This window comes from Chroicocephalus ridibundus, chromosome 6 (assembly GCF_963924245.1).
Source record: "Chroicocephalus ridibundus chromosome 6, bChrRid1.1, whole genome shotgun sequence".
Taxonomy (NCBI): domain Eukaryota; kingdom Metazoa; phylum Chordata; class Aves; order Charadriiformes; family Laridae; genus Chroicocephalus; species Chroicocephalus ridibundus.
In genome coordinates, this window is record NC_086289.1 from 8,744,304 (window position 1) to 8,771,496 (window position 27,193).

Consider the following 27,193-nt stretch of genomic DNA (forward strand, 5'->3'; position numbering starts at 1 on the left):
ATTTACAACGTTTCCATATTCACACGTTTCCATGTTTTGTGGTCACTAAGAGATAGGCATTTCACTTTGGAGAGCTGAAAAGTTTAGTCAAGTACTGAAGCTATTTCTAAAAACATTAGGTCAAAATCAGCATAAGCATTTGTTTTGGGTTTTATTTGTTTGTAAATTTTTAGAATGTCTATCATGTTCCAAGGCAAAATACGAGTTTGATGTTTTGATTCAAAATTCAAAGCCATAAAATTTTCAATTTACATGCAAAATGCAACGTATATATAAATGTCAACTGACTCAAGTATACTAAGAAAAATGATAGTTTAGCCAAGTTAAATACACTGCAAAGTACTAGATATAAAGAAAACAAAGGCGCTTCCATTATGTAAAGCAATTATCATTTTCTATTTTTCTACCTCCAAGTAACCAACATTTATTACTGCTCGGTGAAGATAAGGAAACAGAGAATACAACAATAAACTGAACAATAGATAAATATACTTATTTTTTACTTCATGGTCATATTTGAAAGGCATTTCTCTAGATTCATTTGAGATGATAGCATTAAAACAACTTGGGTGAGGAATGTCATCTAATTTAAAATTGTCATGACATAATGAATGACAACTTATATTCACTAAAACCTTACCAAACAACGCAACAGAAAAAGAAAACTGCAAAAGCTTCGGAAAAAAAAAATTTTTTCAAAAAACCTATGTAAGACATATTTCTTAAACAGAATGCACTGGATTTGTAGCATTTAATAATCATTTTTTTATAATGTATTTGTTCCATGTAGGCCAAAGGAACAGATGAAGAGAATAGATTCTGAACTTGTGTAAGGTGGTGTAGATCTGTCGACTTCCATGTTCCAATTATTGGCAAAGCATTTAGACAGACCTTGCTGGATGTTATGATTCTACACTAAAAGCAACGCAGAAAAGGGGGATAGGGATAACAGAATAAGAGTCTTAGTTATATTAGCAGCATTAATTGCACATGCACAGAAGTCATACCAGTGGATTACTGGAAAAGAACGGTGTGGGAGAATTTTCTTATTAAGGCTTTTTTGACTTACATATGTTGAAGCGCAAGGTAAAAAAAACATACAAAAATAACAGTAATTCCTCTGAACACAGCATTTAATATAGAAAAGAGTCTTGATGGGATCGTTTGGATTAACGTTTAGTCTGTGCCCCAGGCAGTTTAAATCTAATCAGACAAGTGTAGGCAAAGAATAATATAATATAACATACCATGACTGACAGCAGTCTGGCGTAGACCTCTCTGCTTACTTCTCCCACTATTGCACCCTTTCATTCACTCCTACCTGTTGTGCTTGCAATGGTCACAATCTAAGGCTTCCCAACTGACACACACTCATATCACACCTCCTGTTGGACCTAAATACGTGACCCTTCATTCCAGCACCTCTACCTATATGTCTCTTCCCCAACCACCCAGACAGGGACGCAGCTCCATGCTAGTTAAGTTCATCCCACTTCGACCACGTGCTTCCTATCTTACCCTGCACTGGCCCTTCTCCTGCATCTCCAGTGCAAAACAGAGTTTCCAGTTCTTGGCAAGTTTCTGCAGCAGGAGCTGTGAATGGAGCAGACCAGGTGCTCTTCATGTCCATGGACAGAGTGCCATAAACTGGAGAGGTGCTTAGTCAGTGTCTCCCATGCATTCACTAATATGATAAATAGATTTTACAAATAAATACCTTTGCATGGGCCACCTTCCACTATATACTAGAACAACAGCACCTGAAATCTGATACAACATTTACGATTAAAGTAATTGGTAGTACTAGTGCAAGCAATAGAGAGTTTAAGTCATCTTTCTTGATTTGTCACTAGGGCAAATAAAATGACATGGATTCCCTTCTATTTGAAAAGGCACGCAAAATGAAATCTTCATTTAAAAAGGTAATTCAGAATACAGCTTATGCGGACACACAACTGAGAGGAACAAATTTACCAGTATGCCTTTTGATTTTGTGAATAATTACTTTATTATAAATAAAAATGATGATATTTTCTAATGCTATGTAATATAAAACCTTTCATTAACAGGCCCCATCCTCTTCTGTTTGAAGTTTATACTAATGCTTTTCAAAACATAATTGGAGGAAATTATTCCTGATAAATATTTTTGAGAGGACTTAATCCAAAAATCAAATACAGTAAGAATTTTGTATTTGTGCTTACTATTTTTTCGGTTTAGAACCTTATGACTGAAAAAGCAGATGCCTTATCTTACCTCACATCATTCAGATTCACTAGAAAAACACGGAGGCATAGAGCAAATTATAATAATTTAGATACCCTAAGGTTTGTCAGTTGTTTAAAGATAAATACATAACCATGAATCAAAGTTATTTCACAGTGACATAACATGTTCTCTGAAATGTGCTATTTATCATGCATTTTCCACGGGTTTTTTGGAAGAGATAAGGTGCATGTTTGTTTGCCCAAAGCACTTAGTGACCATGATTTACTTCCTAGAGTTATCTTTTTTTTCCCCCCTGTACAGAAGGTGACTTACGTTTTTGCCAAAAAGCACAAATGACAATCACAGAATTAATAAAACTTTATCAGTGGAAGACAGAATAACCAAACACTTCTTTATTAAACAACCTTTACTCTTATATTTCTTTTCTTACACACACTACGACAGAGAGAAAGAGGTATGTCAGTTGGGAAGCTGAAAAAGAAAGGGGAAGAAAACCAGGAAGAAATGAAAGGGTGAAAGAGCATGTATTATTATTGATAGTGAGAAAAGAATAGTATGTCAGTGGATGTAGAAAGAAGAAACAAGTGGAGAGGGAAGGGAATAAAACAGAGAATAAAAGGGGGAAAAAAAGGTATAAGGTTTTATCAACCATTTAAATGTGTAGTCATACATTTATTCACAGAAAACAAGTGTCAGAAGTCATCTTCCCAGGGTCCTAGATTTTTATCAGAGAAAAGGTTCTCCATTCTCCATATTTTTTTTCTGAAAATCCTATAAAGACCTTGTCAAAGTCCAGCTGCCTGGGTGAGTTTGTGAAGAATTACTGAGCTTTGGGAAGATTCTTTGCTCACCCTTGATCTGTTTCTATAAGAAACAATTTTTGGCTGGATTTTTTTTTTTCCTATACAAAGGACAGGTGATGATACTACCATTACTGGCATAAAAACATATGTCAGTGTATGCCATATTCATACCTGTATTAAAAGTATTTCTTTCTAAGTAACTTAGCACATCTGCTTTATAATGACAATAAAGTAACAAAACAGTTTTGTTTTTTTTTTACTTAAGTACTGAAAAACCCAGCAAATCTTGTATTGTGTTATTTGTCTATTTAGGAATAACACAAATAAGCAGCTTTAAGAGTCCAGACCAAGAAGAAGCTGGGAAGTGTATTTTGTGACTCTCGGTGGGGCGGATGGGCAGCAGAAGGCAGCAGCATAAAGAGGTGAGGAGAGTTGGAGAACACAACGATGACTAAGGGGATGTTCATGGATCTGCTATAAGGGTTCAGAATCTCTTTGAGGGAAATGCACTGAAACTTTAGCATCTATTTGGTCATTCATCTATCAATGAAAATATTTAATACTGTGAATACTGGAAGATGAAAAGTGTAAAGTGTTTGGGCTCTATCTGTATTCCAAGAAGTGGTGTCTCACAGAAGTGCTGTCTCACAGAAGTGCTATAAAACTTCGGATTTTTGGTACTAAGTAATATCTATATATATTTTCTGTTCAGCATTCTAAGTTAGGTGCATCCAATTTTTAAAAGTGCATTATTATACCATAAGACAAATAGATCACGTAAGACTAAATGGTTCCAAACTCATGCCAAAAAAGCAATTAGAAAATTGAATCAAGGAATTAAGGATTAATGTGAGCATGTTACACCTGTCAGCAGTAATAATTATTTTGACAAGAACAGAATAAAGTTTGACAGTGTGCGCAAATACAGATCTGATATATAAATCAAGTATTAAAACGCAAACAACTATGCATTAATCACTGTAATGTTTCCTAACTAAAATGTTCTTAGTAATACTTATGAGAATTCATTATAAATAAACCTTTGTCTCTTCTTCCTAATAAAACAGCTTGACTTATACTTTTTGTTTTAGAAATAAACGATGCCGATTTCAACTTAGTTTTTAATCACATTATTAAAACAGAATTAATCTGGTGAATTCCACATGAACTAAGCTTGATGGCTTGGCAAATAAACAATCAAATATGTTGTTATGACAGGATTAGTACCAGACTCAGAATGTAAATAGCCACTTTTCTGAAGTTCAGTGCGCAAGACTTCAGAGGGGAGAAAGGAAAACAAGAAACAAGACTGTGCCCTCTGAAGAGGTAAAGGATGTAGAAAAGTAGGAAAGGTAAAATTTAGACTGTTATATTACAAGTATTCACGTCTTCATTTCTCTTAGAATATAACCAAAGAATTTAGGAAATGAACCTGAAGCTGAGTTTCTTGATTTATTTCTGATAAGCAAGTCTCAGATTCAGAAAAGCACTTGAGTACCTAAATTGGATTTTGGTCAAATTTAGATACCTACATACAAACTCAAAAGCCTCAAAATCCTGTTAATCTTATTTTCAATAATAAAATTTTCTCAATAGCTGAAGCTCTCCTCTACCTGCCCAGGACACCCTCATCTGCCTTATACCCAACTCAGGAATCACTGGCTGCCCTGCATGTACAGCTGTTTTCAAAACATGTTATCAAATAGGGCTTTACAATACAGTTGTAGCCACTATTTTTTAAAAAAAATCATGGTTGAAGGCAGTAGTAGCTCTTTTCTTCATGGAAGAAGAATGAATCCTGGTTTTCCCATTCTGCTTATACCAAATGCTCATTTGAGGTGAAATACTCTGGCCTATAACTAAAGATGCAGAGTAAAATGCTGTGATTGTTCTGACCATTTTCAGTGCAGTAAAGACAGATTTTTTGGCAGTGTAAAAGAGGACAAGAAAATTTTTCCTCTCAAACTCACAGAATTCCATTGATATCATTTGTTGGTGGCTTTTTTTGATGTTTTGCTGGAGAAACTCCAAATGTCCCTAGCACAGCTACCCTTCCAAGAGAAGAAGATGGGAGACTCCCAACTGTAGCCAACCTCCATCCTACCCTCACCTGACTTCCTCCACAGTCATTTGCCAAGAGAATAGAGACCAACGGTTACGTCAGAGGAATTAATAAATGCTGTCTCTGCTCCTCCCAGTAGAAGCCCCCGGCTTTCACAGCACCTGCTGCTGCCCTAAGGAGAACCTGGCACTTCTTCCAGAGTGCTGAAACTAAGGCAATGCCTCAGACAGAAACAAAGACTGTAATCAGAACTGCCATTTTCTTAGACTGTCAGTGTTATATTGCACTGCTATTCTAAATGTTGGGTACATATTAACTAACACTCATTAACATACTTTTGAGTATAAGCTTCCAACCCACCCAAAAGTTTTGACAATTTTCTCCACAGATTTGTTCAATGAGTAATGAGTCTTAATGACAGTGCAACAGGAAGAAAAATGCTTTCACCAAACATCATTTGCATGCCAGGAGAAATATACTTTAGGAAATACCTCAACAGAATAAATAAGCAAGGCTGGAGTTCCGAACCTTGCTTTGTGGCTGGCATAAGAAATGCCAGTTCTCCGTATGACCCTAGGGTTTTACTGAAATTATAAACATCCACTAAAGATTTTCATTTATTCCAACCCGTAAAGTTCCTCTCTTGCAATTATCGAGTGGAAAGCTTTACCTCATCTTAACTTTCAAGAATGGCTCAGAGCCTGAGTGTCTTCAACACTTCGGGCTTCTACACTCCAGCTTCCTTTGCCTGAGGATTTCTCAGTGATTTCTAACTTTGGCTTACGAGGTCTCACAAACCCATGCGAGGTACGTACTCGCTTTACCTACAGCAGTAAAAGCTGGAGAACATTTTGGAGTATCTTACAATTCTTACACCTCTACTGAAAGAGACCTGAGGTAACTTCCTTGCTTCTGCGACTGAGTCGTCCAGCCAGTGCTGATTTACTGGGAGGATTCTACCAGCTCTAGTCAACTTTCAGAATGAACCAGTTTCCCTGAAAACTTCTATAGAGTCTAGTGGAGCTGAGACCAACAGGTTTATTGATAATAAAATGCAACCTGACCAAAATGATACTAACATTTCTTGTTAGACACTTTTTTTTAAAGTGAATTATCTTTCCACAGTAATTTTGCCCCATTGTTTTAGCAGAACATAGATCTCTGTTAATTTCCTGGTTTCAAAATAGCCATGGAAATCTTAGAATACATTGGTACATTATTTTCCATAAGAAAAACAGTGGGAATTAACAATGAAAAGAACACATTATGATTACCACGCTGTGATTACGGCCCCCGTGAGCGAAATGCATTGTTATCCTTCAATTTATTGTCTTACCTCTCTATCTCAACTATATCAATATGCAGTGATAGGCTGCATTCTTTTTCGAGGTCTTTTCTGAATAGAGAATGTAGTTGATAGTTATGAAAGGTTATGTACTGATGTTAAACTTATGTATTAATCTTTTAGTCTCTATGCTTAGAAGAGCCATATTTTTATTATAAGAACTATACTTATTTGCAACAAACGTTTATATTTATTTGTAACTAAGTTACTCTCAGTTAATCTAGTAAGTGGCTATATTTCACACCTAGTACTATGTGATATAGCATTTCACTAGCAAGAGAGTTACCAATTGACATTCTGATTAAAACTGATTTATTAACACAAAGCTATGAGAAACACCTGCAGACGCATTTATTTTCAGTGGGGTTTCCAGAAAGAACTCCAAGCCAGGTTTCCTGTTCAGCGCTCATCCTACTGCCTAGAGGCTGCTTTTTCTGAACTGCGACACCGATGCGAACCATCCTGCAGTTTTCCTGACTTTCACAAGTGGCTGAACAGAACACAAGACGTTGAAGTTAAATCAAAACATCAGGTAGCTGCAAGGCACGTTGCATTTCATTGCTTTTTCTGCGTGTCCACATATGCAGTTTCCTATCTCTTCATACCGTTAAATAAATTTGGTTTTACTTTACTGATCCATCTTGCCCACTAATAAGAGTAATTTCAGGTTAATCTGGAAAATACTGAACATAACTTACAGTGGATGGTGTGTGTAGTAGTTGTACTGGATTACTGCCAGAGGTATCCCCAAGAGCCTCCAAAACATTCCCCTATTAAGCTGTATGAGTCTGATTAAAGGCTAGCAATGCTACCATCCAGTTTGTGAAAAGAAATTTATCTTGGCAGCAGCTAGCTGGATCCTGTTGGGAAAAGCACCTGAGACCCTATGTCTGTGGCATATACCAAGCATCATGTATCCCCAGATATTTTCCTGTAAATTCTTCCTACTGCCATTTCAAACTCTGTGAGGCAGAGCGGTGCTGTGCAGTGAAGTGATGCTAATGGGCATTTGTTTCCCAGCAGGGTACAACTGTTGGATCTCCAAGGATTAGAAACAAAAAGTGGAGAATTCTGTTATTCCTTCACAATCCAACCTTAAAGGCTCTTGTCTATGAAAATGCACATTTCACTGGTGGCAAATTACTGGCAGTCCATCCCCGTTAGAACATGGGCTGATCACTTAAGATCAGATCATCACTCCTGTATAGCACAGTAGGTTATCTTCACCCCAGACTGCCTGGCAGAAGAGGACATGGTCCCTCCAGAGCCACTACTAACTTTTCAGGGTGGGAAAGATGAAGCACTAGGTGCAGTTTAAATTCTGCCTAACTTGCAGGCTAACAAAGGTGGCTATGGTGGCAGGGGAACGCTGAGCTAAGGATGAGCACAGTACAGGTTACTTTTGTCGGGAGCAAGCAAACTGAGTCAGCTACAGGTTTCTGAAATGTCCATGAGGTGGATAAACTTGGGCTGTCCTTCGCTCAGGGGGGATCGTAACATTTCAATCTGTCATTGTGACAATGAATCTCGGACAGAAGTCACAAGTTCTGCCTAGCAGGTGTCTTTTGTGACCACAAAGATGTCATTCCTGTAGCAGTGCAGCATCCTAGAGTCATTAAAGATAAGGTTTGATTATTATTTAGGAGATCTATGCCAGACTTGAGGGTTAGGAAAGGCAAATGTCCTGAAATTATTATGCTGTATTTTGCATTTCTTGCAAAATTGGAAAGAAAATATAGTACACCATATGTCATCCAAAATACACTTTTGGTGAACTTTTCTTCAGCAATGCCTTTTAAAGTTCTTTTGTAACCTCCTGGCCACTTGCAGGGTGCTTAGTGAATGACAAATTAAAACATTTATACCTAGAATCGTAATAATAAAAAAGAGAACTAAATCAAGACACATTGTGAAAACCAACTGTCAGCAGAAGGGATTAAAGTGCAAACTTGGCAATATTCTTAATGCAGGAAAAAATGCTAATGGCACCAGAATAACAAATTACTTTCTATCATGACAACTTACACAGATCACAGCCTACTGAAAGTAGGGAGGACATGAACTGAACATCTGAAAGCATGACATAGCTTTTATTTTGATTGTCCTTGCCGCGGTCCAAGGACAGCTGCAAAATGTGTACGCCATAGCCAAAAACATTCTGAAACAAATTATCCCTATTTAAGATTTGTAAGTCTATAGAAGTTTTAATCCTAGTGACTGTGTGTGGATATTGTGGATCAGATTGTAGCTGCTCCAGCAGCAGGAACAAACAAGAAGAGAAGACTTCTCTGTCCCAAGGAAAAGGTACGTGATGGCAGCAAAAGGGACCTAGTTTTGCTGTATTACAGAGTAGCAGCAGCAGCAGCATGTGTTAAACTGACTAGCAGTTTTGGCAGGAGTAGCTGCCAAGGAGGTGGAAAGAGAGAGGGCAGGCTGGCAGGCTCCTGAAAGCACAAACCAGACCTTTTTAAAGGTGTTGCCAGATGCGTCTCTCGCTTTCCTCTCCTGAGGACCTCCATCACCTACTCTGCCCATTCACCAACTTGAAAGCATAATAGGGCACGATTTTGCACTTGAATCTTACGAATTAATTCAAATCTCAAATATCTATGAGATAATCCTCAGCTGCCTAAATCAGCACAACACTCGAGTAACAGCACAACTCTGCTGATTTATACCAGCTGCAAATCTGACACTATATTATTAATTTCTTAAAGTTCTCCTTGAAAAATCCTACAAATAAACTCAAACTCAAGCATTATCGCTTAGTGTTGCTTTACAAGATGCTCCCCATCAAGACCGTTAGAATTTACAGTGGTCACAAACATATTACGAACCTCACTGAAAATGCACAAGAAATGAAATTTACAGGATCTAATCTGACAAATAATTAGACACATGAGAATTAGTGCTTGGAGAAACTGTTACATTAAAGTAAACAGGATTACTCGCATGAATGAAATTATTCAAGCACGTTACTCCCGTTAGCTTAACGTAACTGACGGAATATTTTTTTTTTAATGTGGCATTTTTTAACAGTGCAACAAAATAGGAAAAAGACAGCTCCTTTAAAATATTACACAATCTGCATAATTTTTACTAAACCAGAAGAGATCTAATGTTTGAAGTATTTACTGAACTTGGATTTGCTGAATCCCACTTACACGGAAAGTAAGTGCTGGTTTTTTTTTTTAGAAAGTACCATATTCCATGTGTGCTTAGCCCCTTGAGCACTGCTAACTAAAAATGAGTAATATGGAAACACAGCCCAGCTCTGCTTGCACTTCTGTACCACGTGAGTCTCCTAGGGCACAGCAGGAATTTCTATTTATTTTATATTTCTATTTACATTTTTTTATTATTTTCTTCAGTAAGGTGGTACACAGTCACCACCAAAAAAATCCTATAGTCTTCATCCTTATTGCATGAAAGTACAGAAAAACTTGTTACTTTGCTTCAGGAAGTGTTCTTACTTTAAATTTTACATTGTAAACATTTTACATTAAATTTTACATTGTAAAATTTAGCAGCAGCGATGATGCTTGACACATCTTTTCTTCAAAAGACATAGCATTTTCAGAGCAGACTGACCACCTTTTTAAAAGTTTCCTTGAAAATTCAATGGTTTGTGAACTTTTCATTGGAGTTTGCTTCAAATCCTTGTATTCCGTGAAATTTTGTACTCCATCTCATATATTTTTGATATCTAACCAAACTATTTCTCTTCCTTTAATTTTATGCATAGAATTTAATCCACTGCCAAGAGTAAAACTGAGGAATGTTTGTCCTATACTTCAGTCAACAGAATGGTATAACACATTGACTTATGTACTATATGTAAACTCTAATTTATTTTAGCAGTGACTACTATTAGGCTAATGAGGCAGATCTTGCATTTCACCATTGCTTTCTGGTTCCTCTTCTCTTTTCTCACCCCTTACCAACACTTTTCCCAGTCTTATGGTGCTCTTTCCACAGAAATAAATGCCCTGTATCAAATGCCACTGACTAATATAATAAGCAGAAGGAGCAGGGTCTTATTTACTTAAACAAGGGTTGAGATTCGAGATCAGTCATCAAGCAGATGTTATTTCTGAAGCTGAAAGTATTCATGATGATTGTTGCTATAGAAACCAAGCTTTGTAAAATATTCCAAACAAACACTTCTTTATTAGCCTGTGCCGAAACTACAGCACTCTGTATTATGCTGCATCCCACGGTAAGTTATCAACTGCGCATATTTTCTTTCTGGTTATTTGCTTTCAATAGTAACTACAAGACAGGATTTCTATAGGTCTTAAAAGATACTGTATCGCAATACCAGCCATCCATAAAATGACACACACTGTACTCATTCAGCACTGAACTCCCGTCTGTTTCATTTCCCCCCTCCTGTGGGCAGCCACTCAAATCAGTGTTTCCCTGTTCAGCAACAGTGAAAAACAGGAACCCACTGCTAATTCCTGTGGTTAGATCAGCAGCACAAAACCAGCAGCGGTTACTAAATGCCAGCCCCAGCCTCTTTAGCAATTAAACCATTCTTCACTCTTAGTAGACTTTGTGAAGCATATGCGTCACTTAGAAAGCATCTTTCAATTGCCTGTCATATCATAACCAGAAGTTTCAGACTTGTTGCTTTATTTGTTAATCATACTAGAAGAAGAGTGAAAATTTGAATCCCGGTTGCAGTGAAGTCAGTGGGACTCCAGCAGTGCAGTATCCCTCACCCTGAGCGCATCCCCAGGGAAGGGGGCTCGGAGCAGGTCACAGCCATCACTGCCAGGATGATTTTGAAACACAACAGCCTGTGCCAGGGGGAAGGGACAGATAAACTTCCATCAGCCCAACCTATGCCTGGAACATTAACCACCTCTCTCACTTGCTACACTTAAATACCCACAGACAGATAACAGGGCAAACCTCTATTTGAAGTTAAGCAGCTGAAAGCTGGCTTGTTATTATTTCATGTGGAAAGGAAAACTGTATTTAAGGCTATGCAAGTAAATTAGAATTTTTGTAACAGAACGAGTGTGTCGTGTATATATGGAAATATTCCTTCTCTGAGGCTTTTCTGTCTCCATTCACAGAGAAATCCTTAAAAAAGGATAAAATGCTACTAATATTTCAAAATATAAAGATGTTCAAGACAGGTACAGTAGCAACTTCTAATTATTATAATTAGAATTTCAAAGCTGTTTTCACTCTCAACTTACTGTCATGTGCTCATAACTCCTTTAACTTTCTATACTGTGTTTCTGTTCAAACAGGACAATTTTGCTCCAGTCTTTCAGAAACTTCTCAACTATCCTTGAGATATAGGACAATTAACATTTTTTCCTAATACCAGTTCTATCCAAGGCTTACAGTTTAGTTTAAAACTTGGCTTTGACTCAGGTAACATTGAGGATTCCTGCCTTTCATTATTGTAAAACAAATCTGTTTTAAAATACAGTGATACAATCAGAGCACGATTAGATTTCCATAAGAATATAGAGAAGTATGGAACTACGTGTGCCACTGGTATCTATTTTAACACACAATACCGGCATAGTGAAAAAAGCATTATGCAAAGGAACACAACTAAGGAGCCAGTTAAAAAGCTTTAGCTGTGGGGATTTGTGCTGTCTGCAACAGTATGCTGACGATAGTAATAAAATTTAAAAAAAAAAAATAATCTATAAAACATTCTAAGGGTGAGAAATGTGTGGCGAAGGATATTCTGGAAACATATCACAGACAAAGTAAGAGTACTGCAGGCATGTTTTATGAAAACAGAGTTAGAATTTAGAAGTGATTGTGTGGGCCTGAATACGAAGAATGCAATTAAGGCATGGCACATGTCCTGATGGACCAACATCCAGAGAGGAAAGCGCTGTAAATGCTGTAGTTCAGGAAGGTTAAGGGACCAGAGAACATACAAGCTATCTTTTAAATGGCAGTTACCTATGCACTATACTCAGAACATCTTAACAGATTTTGTATGTCTGTGAAGCAGTTCGTGCTTTCTCCACAGAGGAAAAGTTATAGAGAGTTGTAGATAGCTATAGATAGCTGAGCCTAACATGGCCAAAGCATGCCGGGTCCTCTGAACCAGTGCCCTCAAGGGATTAGAGCAGCTAGCAACAAATCCGACTGCCTCCCACTTCCCAGCTTAACCGAGCAGGTTGCCATTTACAGCGACATTGACTTAGGGCAACCTTCAGCACCTGCCTGGAGCAAGCCATGCCCATTCCCCTTTACGTGCAGCAACTTCACTTTTCTAAGCATTTTGTTCAGTTGGTTGGGTGCTATCAGAAATCTCTGGAATGTTATGTTGAAGCAAGAAAGTTAAGCATAATAAAAACTACGTCCCTTGAAAGAGAAATCCTCGTGAAAACCGCTTCAGTCCCAGACAGAGCAGTTTCTCGTAATTCCCTAAATGTCCATTGAAATGAGTTGCACTAAGAGGTTCTAGAGCCATAAATATCATTAAGGATTTCATAGATGTCTTTTAGTTCTCTTTGATCATAAATTGCCAGAATGGTTTCTGCTCTCTCCAGTTCCCTTGTCCCTGATTCTTCTGCTGTGACATTTCTGGATGACTTCCAGTTCTTATTGTTGTAAAGTCCTTGTTTTTGCAGAATCACCTAGTGTTGAAATTTGCAATTCCAAACACTATCTTTTTTGGTCTGTTTATCAGCTAACACTCTTTGCTCAAGCAATCTTTGCCCTTCACATTCCAATTTGTTTCGTCCTTATTCAAACTTCTTTGAATTTACCATAAGTAATATAACTTAAAATATAGGTGAATATTTTTCTTCATTTAAGAAAAACTTTGTGTAACCTTCACTTATAGGAAGTATCTGAACACATACATAATGAAAACCTTAATTTGAGGGATTAACATTTAATCCATTTGATCTTTGATCTTCATATTATTGAGTTTTGTTTTTCCATTTTTATATATATAAAATATATACTTTTTTTTATATATTTAAAAAAATTTTTCATGTCCACATTGAAGGCCTCTTCATATAGTTGTAATTTTCGTCCAGTTTGCGTGGTTTTGGTCATTAGAGTCTCCTAATTTTCAGTGAACTGCTGAGCAAGCTGAAGATGTTAACTGGATATACCACTTTATTTTTTCTTGTAAGAGCTTCTTATTAATGGCTGCTCATGTAGATGATATAGATGTTAATCAATTTGCATCTGTCCTTCTAAAAGATTCAGTTAGGTCCCTAATTAACCATCTGTAAACAAACCATTGTTCAGTAACAGGGTTCAGCCGTTTATTGGGAGCTGGCAAAGGTGAGTAAGGGACTTATGCTACCACTCTGCCCTGCTGTAAATATTTGAGTTCTCTCAATGTACAGAAAGTAATTGGAAAAAGACAAGTGACTCACAACCTAGGTTGTGGATCACTGAATTTTCTCTAATTGAGACTTTGTTATCATGAGAAAACTTAAAAAATTGCAGCTGTCTGTTGCTCCCATGAAGCATCTGGTCCTTTAGCAATACTAAGAGTCCTGTATTCCATAGCTGTAAGAAATGAGGAGAATGAAGATCATATATTCCTATGATGAAAGCAATAGAGAGACAATCTTTAAAATTTCCTCAGATAATCTTTTTTTTCCCCAAAAAAAGAAATGCACGTTATTCTGAGCATTTGCAGAGACCCTGGTCTTCCAGACCACCAATGGTCACCCACTAGGAAGTTTCTTCATATTTTTGAGTTTTTAATAAGTTTATCAGTTATTTTCCTTAATATTGTTTTCAAAGCTGCTGCCTACTGAATTCTATACTGTAGCACCTCCTACACTCTGCAGTGACCGTAGGAGTTTCTGAATGGCTTCAAGCAGGATAACTAACTCCCAAATAAACCTTGTCTCTCATCACCTCCTGGGGAGCATGCTCATTTGAGCACGTCAATGTAATGACGATGTCTTTTTTATTATAACATGCATGGCATTATATACTTAAGGCACTATGTATTTGTATATATTCCATTCCCAGTATGCTGTTATGGACCACATATGCTCACAAAGACTTGATGCACAGCCTCTAGCTCTTTTCTTATGGGCTGCTCACAGCCATGACAAAAGAGACAGACACTAAGTTATTGTCCATACTTAAGAGCAATTTCTAACACAAAAAGAAACAACCTTCTCTGTTCTTATGAGCAGATAACTTATGGATGTGTGTCAGTAGGCATTATTCATTTTTACCACACAGAAGGAGATCAAGGGTGCCACTCAGTCGTACTCTGACGCGCTTCCAGTAACACCACATATCTGCTTCTCATCCTCCTCTATTCTGTTCAGTACTTACTATAACTATTGAAAATTAGGGTATTAATTACATTCCTGTTAATCCACAGCAAAGAAGATTTTGTGTGATGACCACAAACACTGGACCAGTGGAAGTGGCTGCTTTTACACGGCATGTCATGCGAGCAGAGAACATGACAGAATCCACGTAACTCGACATTACACAATTTTAGAGGTGATATTGACATTTTGGTTCAGTGTTAATATCTCAGTGAAAATATTTTAGGCTTTCCACCAATATTTCAGCAAAGGATCATTGTGATTTTCATGTCCAAAGCACTTTATTTCATCTTCAATTCTCCAATTGCTAGAACTGTTTTCTGGATACCACGTGTACGTAATTAGATCCCTATTACATAGTCTTTAAGAGCTGAGCAGGATCATTAGAAGAATGAATGAAAATAAAGAAATAAAATGAACCTCTTAATCACCAAAGGTTTCAAAAATACAAAGGGGGAAAGCAGAGTCACAGATCAAATATCTACCCTGAGGACTTTCATCTTCCTTTTTCTGCAGTTCTACTTTTCTCTGACTCAGTGATCTCCCTCAAGATCCAGCACATCTATTTCATATTGATTGCAACAGATTGTATAACATGAGCCATCTTTTCTTCGCAATTTTCCAGACTCTTCTGAAAGTAAAGTCATCAAATCATCTGAAAACTTGTTACCAGGGTTCTTAAACCAGGCCTCTACTACTGTCTTTCCCTTCCATTACCGTGTACATGCAAATGATCAAATTAACGTTCTCCTGTATCCCCACAGTCCATTATCATAACTGTTGTGTCACATAAAATCCATTGCACACCTCTGTTCCCCTGTTCCATGCTTAAAAGAGAAAAGAAACCACTCTTTTGGAGACCTAGTCTGACTTGAAAAAATATCTAAATACATTTTGTCACAGTTGTTCACAACTCAGAATGACAAAGCACTTTTCTGTTCTTAAGATCTGGAATTCATCTAAAAGCTCATGATATATATGCTTGATATTTCATTTAACAGCAGTGAGCAGTTTCAGGCCTGCTATCTCATGATCCTAGGAGCTGGAAATGAAAGGGTTGGATAACCTAAATTGGGATATTCACAGCTTTCCACTGAGCACAGCACCTGCTTCAGGACTTCAAATTTAGACTAATAAAAATGAAGGAATTGGCTTTATAATCTCCAAATAGGAGAACTAAACCCATACCACAGTTTTTAATTTCTATTTTTTTTATTCTGTGAAACATGTGGCATATGCATAATGTATGGCAATGTGATCTACAGAGCTTTTATTGATGGTTGTTTGGTGTGATCTATATAACTCGTATATTGCTCATTTATGAGTAATGCAGTCCTCCCAAACTCTTGCTCACACACATATAAAAGATGAAAACATTCAATGAATACCACTTTAGGAAGGCCACATTATTCTTGAATGTCAGAGCTTATGCAAGTCACGCCAAAGAAGGCATAACACTAACTGACATCACACGATTACGCACTCAAAATACATTATGCATTTTAGAAAAAGAAGTAATTTAGAGAAGAAATGTGCAATTTCTCCTCTCATCCTAGTTTTTGTATAGTTTGGATCTAAAACTAGTGCCTTAACTTTCATCAATTCAACTGCCTCATGCTGAAAAACAGAAAACTGGGCTGTAAAATTTTCTGAGTTCATAATTTCATCTAGAAGGGACCCCTTTTACTATCTGATTTACATTTAATAAATGAGAGGGGGGTTTATAGCATATATTTCTAGTTTCTATTTTGTTGGTGGTACCAAGGTGCTACAACTTTCAGTATGCACAGGCATCTGCTGCCTTCACCATCAGAGTCTCTGCAATACATAATGATTAGGGGCAGATTTTTACATGGTCAGATTTTGGAATTTTCAAGAACTCAGTCTAAAAGATTATACTTTTTTTTTTTTAAATAGCTGGTCACTACAATTTCTCTAGAAATTCCAAATATCGCAGATTTTAAGAAGCTGTATTACACTATCTCCAAAGGCCATATATGTTCTTATTTTGATAGAATTTATTTGATGTACAGGAATATAACTATATAGTCAATAGTTAAGTATTCACTGTGAAACATTCAGCAATAAATCAAAGTTTATTATTTTATTAAAGAACTTTTTTCAGTATATATACCAAATACAAAATTGGAAATGTTGATTCATAAAGTCTCTAAACTATCTACAGACCTTTCAGTTTCTTCATAGGATACGGTTTGTAAATCTTTAGGACATAAGTTTTAAATTATTCATAATCAATACTAAAATCAAAGAGTTGGCAGCTAGCTCATTCTAAAAACTGCAGCCATGCAATTCATATTCTGCCATAGTGGTCAGGTCAGAGCAAGAAAACAAAATGAACTGATGCAGCTAATTACAACCTAATTCCAGCTTCCCAAATTGAAACAAATGATTGAACTGTATCTGTTACATTGAACTTAACATCACTCAACCAGTAGTTGGTGTTGCACCAGCATGACAACCTGTAAGAAAATGGACACTGACTACAAATAAGACCATGGCAAAGTGCTTTACAGATTTGAGACCTGCCTATTATGTTGGTTTGGGCAACTCTTAAGAAAGATTTGAAGGTATGAAAGCGCATAATGGTATTCTTTCAGATATGTCTGGTTTAATATTTCCAAATGCTGAAAGTCATTTCTCTCATTGCATCTAGATTTCCTGTCTCTACATTCAAGCTCATAATGATACCTATTGCAAGACAAATCAGACAGGTTTTCTTCCAATCAGTTAGTTTGTAAGTGCAAACAGATAATCATGTGTATGTAGTATGGCTAGTAAAATAAAAATTACAAAGTTTTTCCTATCAAAAAAAATTAGTCTTGTCTTGAGAATAGAGTAAGAGAGAAGACAGAGGCAAGGCCAAATAATTGCAGGAACATTTCTACCAAGAATGTGAGAAATAAGGATAAAAATCCTGCTTTGTTTAAAAATAAGGAAATGTGTCTGTGTCTCTCACAGCCTATATGCATGCCATACCACCACGACTGTCAAACATTAACTGTTGATTAACATTTATTTAATTCATTCCAAGTGGGATGGATCACCTGTAAGATACTATTTTATAGCATGTTAATCGAGGCACTTTCCTAGGGGACACAGGACTACTGCCACTGGGATGACATCTGCCGTGGTCCTCTGTTTCCACAGACTTCATCAGAATTTAGAAATGTAATGCAAGCAAGAAAATTCCTTGCCTATGTTTCTGTGCGGCTTTCCCTCCGAGGGTCCATCAACTCACTGAGCTTCTCCACATGGGTCAGAAATCATTCTGATGACTTAAGCTGTCTCCATGCAGAGAAGAGGTCTTCATTTGGACCTAAGTGTTTAGTTACTACCTATACCCTGCTGAAACTGGAGTCTCTTAGGAGGGACATCTCATCACCATCTAAACCCCACACAGGCGTCTGATTTGTTAAAAATGTATGTTACCTCCTGTTAAAAAGGGATACATTACATGCCTTTTGCATAACTGTCTTGAAGATAAATTACTCATCCCGGATGTGGAAATCCTGGATCCAATTTCACATAAATTGGGGCACCCAAACACAACTTTACCGATTTTCTGGAGACGGTTTTCCCACAAGGGTACGCCAACAGTATGGCATAGTCCTTGCTGGGGAAGCTTATTATTCTAATTGCAGGACATATAGACAGACACTAAATCTTGCAAGACTTGGATTAAACAGTAAGTAGAAGCAAGAATTGGACTCCCTATCTTATCTGAGTGCTTAAACACTAGGATACAAATTAGCCTCTTCCCCTGTTTTTTTCTCTGGAATGCTGACATTATTATAGTTATTTAATGGCCCACCTTCAACCTCTATTTTTTCACTGAAATCACAACTTCTAATGACTTTAAGTCAATTTTTCTTGCCAGCTGTTACTGTCACTGATAGTTTTTGACTGCTCATTCATCTGTAGGCACATACAGGTGCATATCAAACCTGTACATGACTAGCTAATAGTAAATTTGGCCCAAAAATTATTTGAGGGGGTGGCAGGAAGGGGTGCTCTTCCACTTGACCTGATTAAATGCAGAAGACAGAAACCAAAGAATAGATGTAAAATATACAGTTAGCTCTTTGGTACTACGCAAAGTTAAATCTAAACCAACACCTGCATTATACTGCATCCATGACAAAGACCAAAATGTTGCTTTTCATTCAATGCCTATGTTGAGCACGAATTAAAGATAGTACTTTAATATCATTTACAAATATGTGTTAGCTATTATAACATCATTTGTTTCAGTCACTCAGTACTAATACTTAAATACAAAGTAATAGTTCAACAACTCCATTGACAGGATGATAAATTACAAGAAACGAAACGAGTAAAAGGTACCATACGTGCCATCACACAACTAGGGAGACTGTAAAAATAACAGAAGTCTTTAATTAACTCAGGAAATTAAAAGGTGACTTTAATAAAGAAGCTTAATAACAAGACACACTCAGAAGACCTCACTAGCACACGTTAATCAAGAACAAGAAATAATTTCAGGTACACAAATTACTAGATGCTTATATGTAGCCTGAATTAAAGACAAATCTTTTAAACTGATATCCACATAAACGATGAATCTATGATATTAAAGACTATAAACACAGGCACTGACCATAGGTGTCTAATAAATAAGAACTGGAAGCAGCGCTGATTCCTTAATGACCACATATTAAATGATAGCAAAACTACACTGAGACTCATTCTGCAGTTTATGCCATACACAAGATACTATAGATGCAGAGCTAATAACCCTATGTTTACATGTAGATAACAAAAGCTGTTACATAGGTAGGGTTTTTTTTCAGATGAGAACTAGCACTTGTTTATTTATTGCAGCAAATGTCAGATTATTATGTTGTTAAGTTTTATTTCTGATACCTGCCTAACCATAATTCCTTTGGTTTCGACAATCGTATTTATTGAATGTGCAATATAAACAAAGGAAATAAGTAGTATTTGTAGAAAACACTCTGTACACATCTAATAGGTGTTCTTGGAGAAACACAAGTATGGTTGTTTCTGATTCAAATATACCTTAAAAATACCAATATGAGCAATAAATGTAGGTCCTGCAATATTTAATTTGAGAAAATGGTAAATTTTACAGTGTTTGAGGTGTTCAAACACACAACACTGGCACTGCAGTGGTATTCTTAATTAATAACAATTGGAGGCAAGATATTTCAATTAAGAGTCCCTACAATTAATTGAATTGCTTTATTACAAAACCTCCCTATAAATAAGTGATAGCCTCCTAAACTTAGAGCATTTAAAACACAGACTCAGAATATACGTATTGTGAAATTAATGAGGAAAATTATCACTAAAGTATTCATTAAATGATATCAAATATTAGTATTGTCCTTCTTCATCAGTGTGGAAAATGTTTGGGAAAGTTCGGCCTCTCTAGTTTTAATGCAACTTTCAGGAAATAGCAACAGGCTTCGGCAATACACAGTTCCATGGTAGATTTTCAGTTCCAAACAAAATAAACTTTTTTAAAGTTAGGCAAACCATTATGAAGTTGTTAACTGCTGGAGCATTCCAGATATTGCTTTCAGTGACAAAACGCAAATTCCGGGGAACCATTGAAAAAAGTGAATTGTATTTGAAATACGTCTCAATATCTTATGTAATTATGGCCTTGATAGTGATAAACTACCAAGTGAATTTTAATATTAGAATACTATTTTAGAGAACATTTAGAAATGATCTTTGATTTTCCTAATCTCAGTCCATATTCAGCATAACGTTCTTCCTGAAAAACATGCTGCATGAGTTATGGAATTAAACTTACACAATTTATAAACCATGTTTGTTAACTTATTCAAGTGAATTTGGCAATGTACAATGGTACCACATTTATTCTCAGCAGCCATGCCTCCCCACCCCCCCAGTTTATTCATTTCCTAAAGGAAATTGCAAGTTAATAGAAAAAGCAGCACTGGAACTGCCTCACATCCTATAGTTATTAATTAAGTAAAGTCTGGTTCAGTAACTCTGGATACTAAAAATACAGAGTTAAACAAAGCCCAGTGCTTCTTGAAATGAAGTTTCAACTTCAGCAATCATTCTACAAAATTTATGCATTAAGATCTACATCTTCCCTTTAAGGAGTTTTTCACAAAATCTCTGAGTAAAAACGTAACTGCACTTGACCATTTCTTCTGAAGGACTCATGTACAAAACACAACGCAGAAGCATCAAAATAAGTTATATTGCTGTCGTACAGAAACCGCTTGGTATATAATTCGCCTTTATTCCTATATGCAGATTATTACCCTGCAATTAATAAAACAAGAAGGTGCACTACATGCTTTATTGATAGTATATAGTAGTTAGCAAAGCTTAAAATGCACTTATGTGAGAAACTTTTAAATTTCCTGATATCTGTAGGTCTTACAGGCTAATTTATAGTTGCAGTTGGTATTGAATGTTCAGTAAGTAGATAGCGTGCTGGGAAAAATGCACATAAACTCAGGTTATAGCAACTCTATTCCTTTATAGCGAACCTTTTCTTGAAAGTGAACAGGTTATTATTAAAACTTTTTTTTTTTTTTAAATAGAGGACAATAACAGGTTCAACAACTATGTCAAATATCTTTTAAATTCTGAATAGAATTAAATATATAAAAAAAAAAACTTGTTGCAAGTTTAAAAGTTGGAAACAATTGATGCTATAAATGGGAGATAAAGTAGGAAATATTGATGAATTTAATCTGTGAATGGGTATGTTACAGGGAATATTTGAAAGCAAACCAGTTTGTATCCTATGGAGTAATTGTGTCCCTTCTTCCTTCAGGCAACTGAACGGATGGGAGCCTCTAACTGAGAAGCAATGAGAAGGAAAGAGAAATACCCCAATAGCCTGGATTTTATGACAGATTAAATGAAATCCCTTATTATAGATGGACTGGAATTCACCTTTGATTAAGTAGTGTATATTTAGCTTGTTTTCCTCTCATATCTACTTTTTATACTCTAAACAAAATATTTGTGTCACATGAGAGGAGTTTGTTCGAAGCTAAACAGTACGTAATTGCTATGACCCATCTTCAGAGGCTAAACTGTGCCCTCAGCATCACAGTTTACACCTTGAGAGGGCAAAAGGAGAGGCGCGTACAGAGAAAGGAGAACATTCCTCATGGGAACAGAGAGGAACAAAATTCCTGGCGAGTGAGTGCAAGGCAGATGTAAGGCAAACCCCCTGCATCTACCCCTGAAGTCACAGAAGCTGCCTGGGCAGCACTGTCACTTCTCCTGTTCAAAAAGAGCTGCCAGCTTGTGCTCCTCATCTTCAGCTAGAGGGGGTTTTGGGCTTTTATTACGAAGTAAGCAGAACCCTGTCTCCAACCTTGTCTCTAGCTATTAGCACCTCCATCTGCCAATTTCTGTAATAACCAAGTGTCTGTGCTTTGGCAGGCTAACTCCTGCAGAAGCCCAGTCCATGCTGCTGCCAGTAACACACATGGGACTGAACTAATGACACCAGAGCAGAGTTTATAGCAAGAAAGAAAAAAAGGGGAATAAAGGCTCACTCATAACAATAAAGCACAGAAGTTACGTGATAGCCAGCATCAAGGTTTCTTTTACTATTAGCTTAAATGGAAAAAACCACAATCTCTAAGTTATTAAACATGAAACTGAAGCAATAAAAAGTATTGTATTATTAGCAAGCTTTCTTGTAGAGGTTTAAAACCTATTCCATCAACTTGGCTACACCTAATTTGTGGGTTTATGAAAAGGGATGAGTAATAAAGGAGCGCCTTTCAGATTTGCTGTTGCTTTGCCTGTATTGGGAATTTTAGCTCCCCTTTTTCCTTCCCCTCAAACTGATGCAAACAAAAATGTTGTGTATCAGCAAATCTTCCCATAATTTATATGGTCACCCATGGTAATAGTGCACAGCAATTATGAGGCCTTTATGCTTGCTTTCTTTTATGAAAAAGCTCTTATAATGAGTAGCGGATATACTGAATACCTCAAAGAGTACGGAAGTAAGGCCATTAACCCAAATTAATTTCAATTTTTTTATTCCTTACAGACACATTTGCTCATCTGCACCTGAGCTCCAGTTCCCTTCATCCCTACAAAACTTATTCACGTCCTAAGGTCCTTAGGATACTTTTGAAAAATCTTTTTAATGACCTTATAGTAGCCTACCAGCACGTAAAAGGGGCTTACAGGAGAGATGGGGAGGGACTCTTTATCAGGGAGTGCAGTGATAGGATGAGGGGTAAAGGTTTTAAACTGAAAGAGGGGAGATTTAAATTAGATATTAGGAAGAAATTCTTTACTGTGAGGGTGGCGAGGCACTGGAATAGGTTGCCCAGAGAAGCTGTGGATGCCCCGTCCCTGGGGGTGCCCAAGACCAGGTTGGATGGGGCTTTGAAAAACTTGGTCTAGTGGGAGGTGTCCCTGCCCAGGGCAGGGGGGTTGGAACTACATGGTATTTAAGGTCCCTTCCAACCCAAATCATTCTATTATTCTATATCCTTTAAAACTCCACGTACACTAATTGATCGGCTCTTGGGCTTCTCACCAGTGCATCACAGCGCACTACCCTGCCAGGTTTCCCAAAATAACTATTTGAGTAGTCATACCCTGACAGCTGGACTGCTGAAGTGATAGACCTTAAAAATAACCCATGAAAATAAAAGCAGGTTGAGGTTTTTTTAGAGTAGGATAACTTCCCTGATTCATTTAACAGAGTGGTTGTTCAAGAAGTTTTGGGGGACCCAGGCAAAAGTGTACAGGTGTTAAGTGTTAGGGGCCTGATGCAGAGGACTCAAAATATTATCATAGAATCATAAGCCAGTACTGCCACTAACCAGCTGAGAACATCAAAACACATATTCCTTTGCCAGCATGCCTCTTTGCTCACAGGAGCTACTTTCAAACTAACCAGTTATGTCAGTTGTACTAATCAAACTTAGACTAATTGTCTATTTGAAGATTGCCGTTGCTTTCTTCAGACTGAAAGAGGGCTTGTTCTCCTGAAAGCTGGCCTGATTTTCCTTTCAGAAATGAATTAGTTAGTTGAATAAAATACATGGCTTTTCTGGGAAATCTTTATTTTCCTACAGAGTATGAGATTAACAGGCTGGTGCATTAAATTTTATGTAAGCAGGATATATTTCTCCAACCTCTTAGCCATTGTCTCAGTTTTCTCTGGAAGACTAGGTCTGTTGCAGAAAAAATGACCACTATTTCGATCCCAGGGAGAGGATTTTTATTTTTTTATTTTTTAAATACTGGCTCTTTATCTTCCTTGATCTAAAAAACCCCTCAACTTTACCAATGAAGAAAACCAGAACTCAGAAATACTCCTCTCACCACTTGCTCAGAGAAAGGTATAAAGCACTATGCTTCCAGAGCGCTGTGGCATTGCCTCACTTTTCTGCAATTAGAAACAGGTTCTTAGGTACTGCTGTTTTGGCAGAGATCGCATAAGGCAGACACATTTAAGTAGGGAAATAAATTAGGCACAGCCTGCAATAATAACCTCCAGTTATGAGTGAAATAATAACTGTAAGTTTTTTTGGCCTGGAACATGCCAGAACAGAAAATATAGAAATGGAAAGAGATCACTTTCTGTGAGGTTTCTGAAATCATAAAATCTTCCATAATGTAATCTCACTGAAGTTTGCTTATTTTTTGAGATGTTTAAAGAAATCAAGTTTTCCCCATAAGCTAGCAAAGTATTCAATTTTTTGAAAATTTTTTTTTAGATTCTTCAAAAAACTGAAAAGGCTAGTTTCTGGTCCTCCCCTTAATAGTTCAGGAGCATAGGTACATGACTCCAAAAGAAGAAATGCCTAATTCTTCCTTTTTTTGATGAGGTAAAACCATATCTTAAGTAATTTCCCTCCAAATCTTGTTTTTCTTGCCTATTTGAAAGAGGAGAAAATTAAAAAAAAAAAAAAAAAAATCAAACAGCTAGGGAAGATTAATAAACAAATTAATCATAATGATAGGAAGGTCATGTTCTCAGATCCTTCTATTTATACTCTCTATATACTATATGTATGTTTATAATAACGGAGTGTATTTCTACCTGCACTTTCTAGGTCATGAAAGAGAAATGATAAAATTGTTATTCGGCATCAAGATTTTGCGTTGGTAACATTTTTGTGACACTTACACCCTTTCTTCAGTTCACAGAGACTTTGACAACCACTATTTGCTGCATAATACAACTATTTTTGCCAAGAGAGGAAAGTGGCACAGTTTGGCAGTGGACAAATTGTAATCAAGGGTCAACAGAAAGAAATATATTTTCAACCTGCGTATAAATCAGTGCGTTGCTCTGTTTTTCTAGAGTCAGGCCTAGGAAAACAAGCATATGTACACGGGAAAGCCCGCATCTATTGGCACATAAACCTCTCAGTGAAGGGACAGATGTTCATCAAGGATATTCAGATACTACAGTGACTGCAACAAAGTTCCAGCTAATGAAGATTTATGGCAGAAATGAGACAGTGCTTAGAAGGAATGAAGGAAAAAGGATTATCAGACACATAGGAAATAAGAGGTAGATGGGATCTGGGGGAAATTGCTCTGGGAAAGCTATGCAGTATGGCAGGAAAATGTCTTGATAGGAGAGATACTGATGGAGACAAGTTTTATCACGGTGATGGTTTAACGAAGAAGCAGCTAGGACACTAGGCTACAAAATTTCCCAAAAGAAGCAATGCAGTAAGTAGAATAAGGCTAAAAATAGATGCTGAGGAGATAAACCCAGGTAAGCAGTCTTTTTCTACCAACAGAAAAAAACAGTAAAATTAAAAATATTCAAGCCTTTAACTTGCTTATTACAACATCTACAATATGTCCCAATGGTTGAATATGCTTCCTCTCAGCAAGGGTATTAAAGAAAAAGAAAAGGAACAATGAATTCATTCATACACATATGATACAAAATTACTTAAAATAGCTGCTGATGTACTTGCGTTACTGACTGTTGCCATCCTAAAAGACTCACTAAAAGGAGAAAGAGAGACAACACTACCAAAATTTTGCATTCCCTGCAAGGTCATCACTAAAAATTAGTACTATAATCCAGGTAAGATTGCACTCATTAATGCTTTTTTGGCCAGTTCATTCATGTTTTCTTATTTAATGACAAGATTCAGACCAGTATTACTTAACTCTATCCTTCAGACAAAATGACGCACCATCTAAAAATATTAACATAAATTTCACTGTAAAACCAAAGTAGTTCTATCCAAATTAATTTAGGTAAGTACACTAGATAAATAAATCAGTACCCTTCAACTCTTGGAAAGCACTTCAAGCAATTTCAAGTCATTAAAAATACTTTTAGTTCTAACATTTTGGCTCTTAGAACAGTCTTAATGGTTATATGACAGTATGTTCTACTACTGGCTGTATGGCTTTTATTACATGCCCTGATCTATTTGATGATCATGGCAGCTTTTTAGAGAACTACAAAGAAAAACTGAAATAATGAATTATTTTTCAGACAAGTCTAATAAAAGTGTTAATCAAAAATACAATAAATGTCAGAAGCTCTCATAAATCCTAGATTTTACGTATTCCTCTTTCTAAACATTCAGCCAATGGAAGAACACTCTTAAAAGGGGGAAAAAAAAAAAAAAAAAAAGGAAAAAAGAGCACGAAAGCCAAGAAAGAGAACAAAAGCACTCCACATGCATTTACAAAATCTCACCAATTTATTTATCTGATCTCATTTCCCGATTTATGAACTACTATTATTCTCCTATGACTTAATTTCTGTCAGCTTATAAACATTGCATATAGATGAATATGATTATGTTTGATTTCTGGTTAGATTATATGGTATTCCCATATGACAAGATACAGTCAATTATTTCCCCCTTATGCTACTATTATGAAATATTAGTGGGTTTTAATATACTTCTATCAGAATAAGAATCACTCCCCAACCCATTTTCCAGTGACTTGAACGTCACTGATCCTGAGACAACAAATAGAAGATGTTTCAGAGTACAACTTGAAATGCATCTAGCCAATTTATAATGATAATTTTCCTTTTTTGGTGATATTTTCCAAGACTAAATGTGATTTGACCCTCTTTCCATCAACTTTTAAATCCCCCTTGAAAAAAAATCCTCATTGGTAAGTGAGGAGAATAATAACTACACATAGTACTGTAGATTTGTTAGCAAGAATTCATTTTGCATTTTTATGAGGTTCCAAGAATATTATGTTGGATGGTGAAATTATAGAGCTGTCAGTTATGTCTCTTAGATCCCATACTGATGTTAGTATGATGCTATGAAGTTTCAGGAATTCTTTGTGGGGTTTCCATAGAGCTGCGTAGATGCTTTGTTCTACCTATGGTGCAAATACCTGCTAATTTGCTTCACTTTCTAGCTGAAAGCACTGAACTAAATGAAAAAAAAAAAAAAAAAAA

At 36.6% G+C, this 27,193-nt stretch overlaps 1 protein-coding gene across 3 annotated transcripts in view; it reads right to left on the bottom strand.

The window, feature by feature from the left end:
- Positions 1-27,193, bottom strand: part of ATRNL1 (attractin like 1) — a 527,881-nt gene that overhangs the window by 59,069 nt on the left and 441,619 nt on the right. The gene's annotated exons all lie outside the window — the stretch shown is intronic.